Source organism: Rana temporaria, chromosome 4 (assembly GCF_905171775.1).
Source record: "Rana temporaria chromosome 4, aRanTem1.1, whole genome shotgun sequence".
Lineage (NCBI taxonomy): Eukaryota > Metazoa > Chordata > Amphibia > Anura > Ranidae > Rana > Rana temporaria.
Genome location: NC_053492.1, coordinates 106046436 through 106053511, shown reverse-complemented (window position 1 = coordinate 106053511; position 7076 = coordinate 106046436). Strand labels below are relative to the sequence as shown.

Here is a 7076-nt window from a genome sequence, read left to right as displayed (position 1 = left end):
TGCAGGGCTCTGATTTATTTCAAATCAAATAAAGACATTGGGGTAGATTCAGAAAGCAATTACGCCTGCGTATCCATAGATACGCAGCGTAATTGCTAAGTAGCGCCGGCGTATCTACTTTCTGTATTCAGAAAGCTAGATACGCCGACTGTAGCCTAAGATACGACTGGCATAAGTCTCTTATGCCGTCGTATCTTAGGGTGCAATCTGACGCTGGCCGCTAGGTGGCGCACCCTTAGTTGTCAGCGTAGAATATGCAAATTGCATACTTACGCCGAATCACAAACGTACGTGCGGCCGGCGCTCGTTTTTTACGTCGTTTGCGTACGTCGTTTTCGCCGTAAAAGGCTGCTCCTGCTAATAGGAGGCGCAGCCAATGGTAAGTATGGACGTCGTTCCCGCATCGCGATTTTCAAATTTTACGTCGTTTGCGTAAGTCGTTCGTGAATGGCGCTGGACGCCATTTACGTTCACGTCGAAGCCAATGACGTCCTTGCGACGTCATTTACCACAATGCACGTCGGGAAATTTTCCAGACAGAGCATGCGCAGTACGGGAACGCGCCTAATTTAAATGATCCACGCCCCCTACGGGATCATTTGAATTACGCGCGCTTACGCCGGCCCCTTTTACGCTATGCCGCCGCAACTTTACAGGCAAGTGAGAAGAAAAAAAGGCAAAAATAGGGTACCACAAGGACCCAGGGGCTATTGAAATGGTGCAGATAGAGATTCACACAATCAAAGTTTTATAAAAATAGAAAACAATTTATTATAAACAATTATATGACATAAATATATTATTCTTGATTATATACATCTTGTGAAATCAAGACGAGACATTGTTTTGGTCAGCTCTACATGTTCCCCTCCTTCTCTTTTTCCTTTCTTTTTCTCTTTTTTTTCCATTAATCATGGCCAATTACTGTGGGGATGCTTTCAGTGGATTAATGTCTGACATCCACAGGTCACAAAACAAGACCAGTGGCGGTTTGTCAATGGACAGTTTCTTTGTTAGACTTCAGAGGATGTTGGAGAGAAAGTCCAGATTGTTCTGGAATAAGTGGTACTTCATGAAATATACAGACGATAACATTACCCCATGGGGTCTAAGAATTCAAATTTTTCCTACTATCTTTAATGTGGACCAAGAGTTCAAGACCGAATGGGAGGCAAATCTTCAAATTTGCTCCTCCAAAATGATGGGACTCCTTTGCCAGAGATATACTCTGGACTTGGACTCCCTAGATAGGGACATAGAAAAACTATACAGTGAGAATAAAAGTATTACTGAGGATGGGATTTTTCCCACCCGGGAAACCACCCTCAAAAGCAATTTGGAGACCTATGTTTCAGTATTATTGAAAAATAAAGAACAAAAATTTACCAGAGAAGTTGTCATATGACAACTCCCAAGCATATAACTGGGGCTCTGTTTCAAAATACCGTAAACGGAAGGGGGACAAACCTAAAACTAAACGTTCTGATGTTTCCAATGATATCACTGATTCTGACTCTTCTCTGTCCTCTATTGTCTCTACTCAGACAACTGATCAGGTCTCGAAGGTGAAACCTCATGGTTTTTTTCAGCCTAAACCAAGTAGAGGAAGCTTAAAAGGCAATTCCTCCAAATCAACGTCCAGGACCACCATCAATACGCGGGCACAAGCTGCCAAAGCCACCTCAGCAAGTGTATCGGCAGTATCTGATCCAGCTAGTGGTATGATTAATACTATGTTCAGTGCATTGAAAATTCCTTCGGCAGGTCCATCTCAGAGCAATCCTGTATCGAATCCTACACAGTTGGATTTTCGTCCGACGCGGGTACTTACCCAACCGGTGGCGGACGAGAAACAACTGTCAAGTTGATAGATACTGCACATACCATCTCTAGGGGATTTCAAGTAGTCAACCTATCCTCGGTTGAACTATCAACTGAACAAATCAATGTTTTGAATCTAGGTTTGACATTCTGTCCTGTGCAGAATACTGACAGTTTTGATTTAATTAAAGACTTACACTTATTTTCTCGTAGATTGATGCTAAAAGTCATGTTTGACAAGCCAAAACCATCAGTTTCATCCACAAACTTCGAGAATCCCCTTTGGCAACAGATGACTTTAAAAGATATTAAAGCTCTGGAGGAACTGACAGAGCTCTGGGAGGAGGGAGGCATCGACGAGACCGACCTTCTGGAGGCGGATCTCCTTGATGTGGCCACCCCCCCAGTTTCTCAGTCTAACTCTTTAGAAAGTACATCAGCCATGATTTCCAAACCCAGGGATTACAAACCGAAGTCAAGAATGTTCCCTACCTTGCAAGGTAACCCCAGCATATGGGCCTTTACCAATCAGGTAACAAAAGAAATAGGTAGGACAAATTGGTCCCATTTGCCCCACTCTAATTTATCGGAGATACAAAAATCTGCTCTTGTGACTTTACAGACTAACGACACAATTGTCATAAAACCATCTGACAAAGGTGGAAATATTGTCATTCAAGATAAATCAAGTTATGAGTCGATGGTCTATAAGATCCTCAACAATAAAGAGTGGTACAAAAAGGTATCTGAGACTCATCTCAGGAATACTACCTTGCGCTATCAAAACCTGATAAATTTGGCTTATCATCAGGGCCTTATTGTAAAATCCACATGGGAATTCTTAAATGTAACGAATCCTCGGACACCGACGCTATATGCGTTGCCTAAGATTCACAAAAACTCCTCTGATCCTCCGGGTAGACCCATTGTTTCGGGCAATGGGTCCTTAACTGAAAAAGCTAGTCAATTAATTGACGAATATCTCCGACCTTGGGTGGAAAATCTGGCTTCGCATATACAGGACACGACAGATCTTTTAAAGACTCTGGATGGGATTAACATCCCTAAGAATTCCTGGTTGGTGGCTCTGGACGTAGAGGCCCTCTACAACTCCATCCCCCATTCATTGGGGTTGAGAGTTGTAGAGGGCTTCATCTCGGAGAATTCCGAGGCTTCACCGGCATACAATAAATTTATTTTGGAACTCTTGGATTTTACCCTTTCCAACAATATTTTTCTTTTTGACAGCTCCCACTACCTCCAAGTACAAGGAGTAGCAATGGGGACCAAGTGTGCCCCCTCCTATGCGAACTTGTACTTGGGGGGGTGGGAGCAGAACCTGTTACGCACAGATGATGTGCATTCATTTTTTGAGCACATTCCACTCTGGCGGCGTTTCATAGACGATATTTTCTTTATTTGGACAGGCCCCAAAGACGATCTTGTTTTATTTTTGAAAAGTCTAGAGAATAACAAATACAATCTTAAATTCACTTCAGAGATGAATCAATTGTCTATAACCTTTCTGGACATTCAAATTTCAATTGACGATGCAGGAATGATTGAGACATCTCTATTCCGCAAACCCTCGGCAGGCAACTCACTTCTGCATGCATCTAGTTCACATCCGAAATCTCTGATCTCCAATATCCCTTATGGACAGTATTTGCGACTACGTCGCAATTGCAGCACAGATTCTAACTTTGAACATGAAGCAAAGATACTGCAAACTAGATTTCAAGAAAGAGGCTACAGTAAAAAGGGCCTAAAAAAGCCTATTTAAGAGCAAAACAGAATAAACGAAGCTCTTTGCTTCATGATCAAAAAACATCTAAAACTGACCCTGGCATACGGGTAATTGCGCGCTTCTCTGGTCATCACCAAAAGGTGCGCTCTATTCTTCAAAAGTACTGGTGCCTTTTGCTCAGTGATGATGCTGTGTCTAAACACATACAGGATCGTCCACAGATCACCTTCAAGAAATCAAGATCGCTGCGGGACCGTTTGGTCCGCAGCCATTATTCCGTTGGGAATACACGCCCTTGTGGACCCAGGGGATCCAGACCTTGTCACAAATGTCCTTTTTGTTGCTACATTCATGCTTCTAGCATCGTGAAGCTAACAAATGGACGTTTGTTAAAACCTACCTTTTCTGTGACATGCCAATCTATAGGTATAGTATACCTGATGCAATGTGAATGTGGAGCCTTTTACGTAGGAAAAACTAAGCGCCCATTTTTTCATAGAATAAGGGATCACATTTCCATTATCTCAAAGAAAAAAATGGAAACTCCCATCAGCCGCCATTCAGGCATCCACCATCAATTTAACAGTCATAAAATGAAATTTTCGGCTCTGGAATATATCACCCCTGGTGAGAGAGCGGGTGATTATGACAAGATATTACTCCAGAGAGAGGCCAAGTGGATATATTCGTTGTCCGCCTTAACCGCTCCGGGGCTTAATGAAGCTTTAAGCTTCAAACCTTTTTTATAAGGTCTTTTTCATTGCATTTTATTTTATATTTTTATATTTATTTTCTACATTTCTTTTCATTTCATTTTTTCATTATTTATTATACAGTATCCATTATGCCATTTCTCATATTTTATTTCATTTATTCACAGTTATTTGTCTCTGTATTATTTTTCATTTACTTACTTGATGTATCCCCTTTTTTTCTTTTCTCTAGAAACCTTTGTTAGGATTTTTCGACCTCATAATTACTGTATATTTTGTACAGGAATATTTTGTGTAATCATGCATGTATGCTTTTCAATTTTTTTTAGAAAATATGTATGCAGTATCTGCCTATTCATGGATCTCATTAATACAGGGTGCCTCATTGGATTTATATACTTTCCTATATGAACATGTAAAATCAACAGTACCACAGCATATATAGACCACTATGGGTCTTTTTCTTTCAGTATTGTTTTGGCAATGTTTTTTTGCCGAATGACAAGGACATCCAGGAGTGCTGTTATCTTGCTTCCGGGCCTGTATCCCTCTAGGAGAACCATATGGACACGTAGGGACCTGTAAGGGTTAATAGGGTTAATCAATCCCCTTTCTATTCCTCCCTGCAGGTCCCTTTTCTTTTTTGACCTAATCTGTCAGTGCATGCCTTCCAGTCTTGGTTTTTCAGCGCTTCTTCTATCTAACGCGCTTTCTATCCATCTGTTTCCCAGTAAATCTAGTACTGGCAATTTTTCCAGCATCCAAAATGGCGCGGATCGCGTTGAGGCCGCCTATCGAGTCCATTGTAATGTGGCCCCGCCTGTGCCGCCCCGCGATTCGCTACACCAGGAACAGCTGAGTGTATCAGCTGGGAGTTTGTTTTGCACTGACGTCGTGGTCACGTGTCCGCATCTGCGGCGGTCTGATTTGTCAGTCACCGCCGAGGTGGCGAATTTAAAGCCCAGCGCCGTGTTAGGGCGCTCTAGCTGTCAGACCAGACACACGCCGTGTGAGGAGTGGTTATATCCCTCTCAGCGATCCAGGAGGCTAGCATCCTTCCCCTTGGACTTTTCCCAATCAGGTATCTATTCACAAGTCGGTTTGGCTCGTTTTATGATTCTTTGCTATCCAGAATTCTTTTGATGTATGATTCTTTTTGGCATACATCTACTTTTTTATACATTATTCATATACATATATATTCCTTTCTCTATATAGCTATTGTCCACTGTGACGAATACCAGATCAACTGGCAGTGATAATGCCCTCCCTCAATCTAGTTCACAACTGTGGAATATTTCGAATTGGTTCTATTTAAATAAGCCTCTGTGTCTAAACCAGACAGGTATTCTTATAAAACTACTTCCTTCTGGATTATACTTCTTTGCTGTATTAATTTAGAGAGATATTTGGACACACGTGTATACATATGTGTCATCTATTTTTCAGATATTTACCCTTTGAGGGCTTAGTATTCTGCTATGGTTCTCTCAAGGTGTCTTCAGGTTCTGTTTGAAGCATCAGCTATTCCTGCGTGATCTATTGTTGTTTTTTCATGCTGATTTTTATTTTTATCTTGGTAAGTCCTCTTTTTCGAAATTTATCATAGTGCCCCTGTCTATTTATGATTGAGACCCCTGAGTATGCATTTTCTGTTAAAATCTATGTAATATGACCAATTGCTTTTTCCCTGTTTATATTATTAATCATAACGTATATATCTACCGGTATGTTTTGACATGTAAAAATTTCTTTACAGTCATTTAATTATATGCTTTTCTTGTTTTCTGTTATCTAGCATTGTCTGTCTAAAGCTCCTGAGGAAACTCAAAGAGTGAAACATGTAGAGCTGACCAAAACAATGTCTCGTCTTGATTTCACAAGATGTATATAATCAAGAATAATATATTTATGTCATATAATTGTTTATAATAAATTGTTTTCTATTTTTATAAAACTTTGATTGTGTGAATCTCTATCTGCACCATTTCAATAGCCCCTGGGTCCTTGTGGTACCTTATTTTTGCCTTTTTTTCTTCTCAGTATTCATTGGGGTGAGGTGCTTTTGACAATTGATATCTTTCCTCTAAAAACTTTTTCCTTTACAGGCAAGTGCTTTGTGAATCAAGCACTTGCCTGTAAAACTTGCGGCCGCGTAACGTAAATGTCATACGTTACGCCGCCGCAGTTTTTCCCTCCCCTACCTGAATCTGCCATTATTTTCAAAGCCTCGGATAGTGGGGGTAATGTTGTGGTGTTTTCTTTGTGCCCTTGCAGAGACAGGTGCAAAAAGTGGTGCGAGCGAGCGAAGGACAACTTATAGATGACTTCATCGTTTTTTGGGAGTTGAAGTTCATGAATTGATATTGTCTGCCTGTAGAGCAGCATTGGTGATCAGTCCCCCCTTTGTGTGATCTCTATATACGCTTTTTTGGAAGCTGAGGGTAAGCTTTCATATAAATGTAGAAACCACATATATCATTGTAATTGTTGTCTGCCACCTAGTGTTTTTTTACATAATTACAGGTGTGTATGCAATATATCGGCAATACTGGGCTGCAATATAAGGAGAGGAGCGTTTGTCCATCTGCAATCAGTGTGGTTTCATGCAAGGGAGTCCTTTGACACTTGTAATAGGAGTAAGTGACTATAATGCTGGGTAGGAGTATGTGGTGAATATTTCAATTATTTATGTATATTTGCTAATATATCAGGGGTGCCCAACCAGTGGCCCGCGGAGCCCTCTGATGTGGCCCGCGATCTCCTGCTTTGGAATAGCGGATTGGCATAAGCCA

At 41.0% G+C, this 7076-nt stretch overlaps 1 long non-coding RNA gene across 1 annotated transcript; it reads left to right on the top strand.

The window, feature by feature from the left end:
* Positions 1 to 5228: 5228 nt before the first annotated feature.
* Positions 5229 to 6278, top strand: LOC120935312. Its single transcript, XR_005748408.1, has 4 exons — positions 5229 to 5362; positions 5500 to 5626; positions 5731 to 5860; positions 6080 to 6278. It is a non-coding gene; the product is annotated as an uncharacterized LOC120935312 (long non-coding RNA).
* The last annotated feature ends 798 nt before the right edge of the window (positions 6279 to 7076 follow it).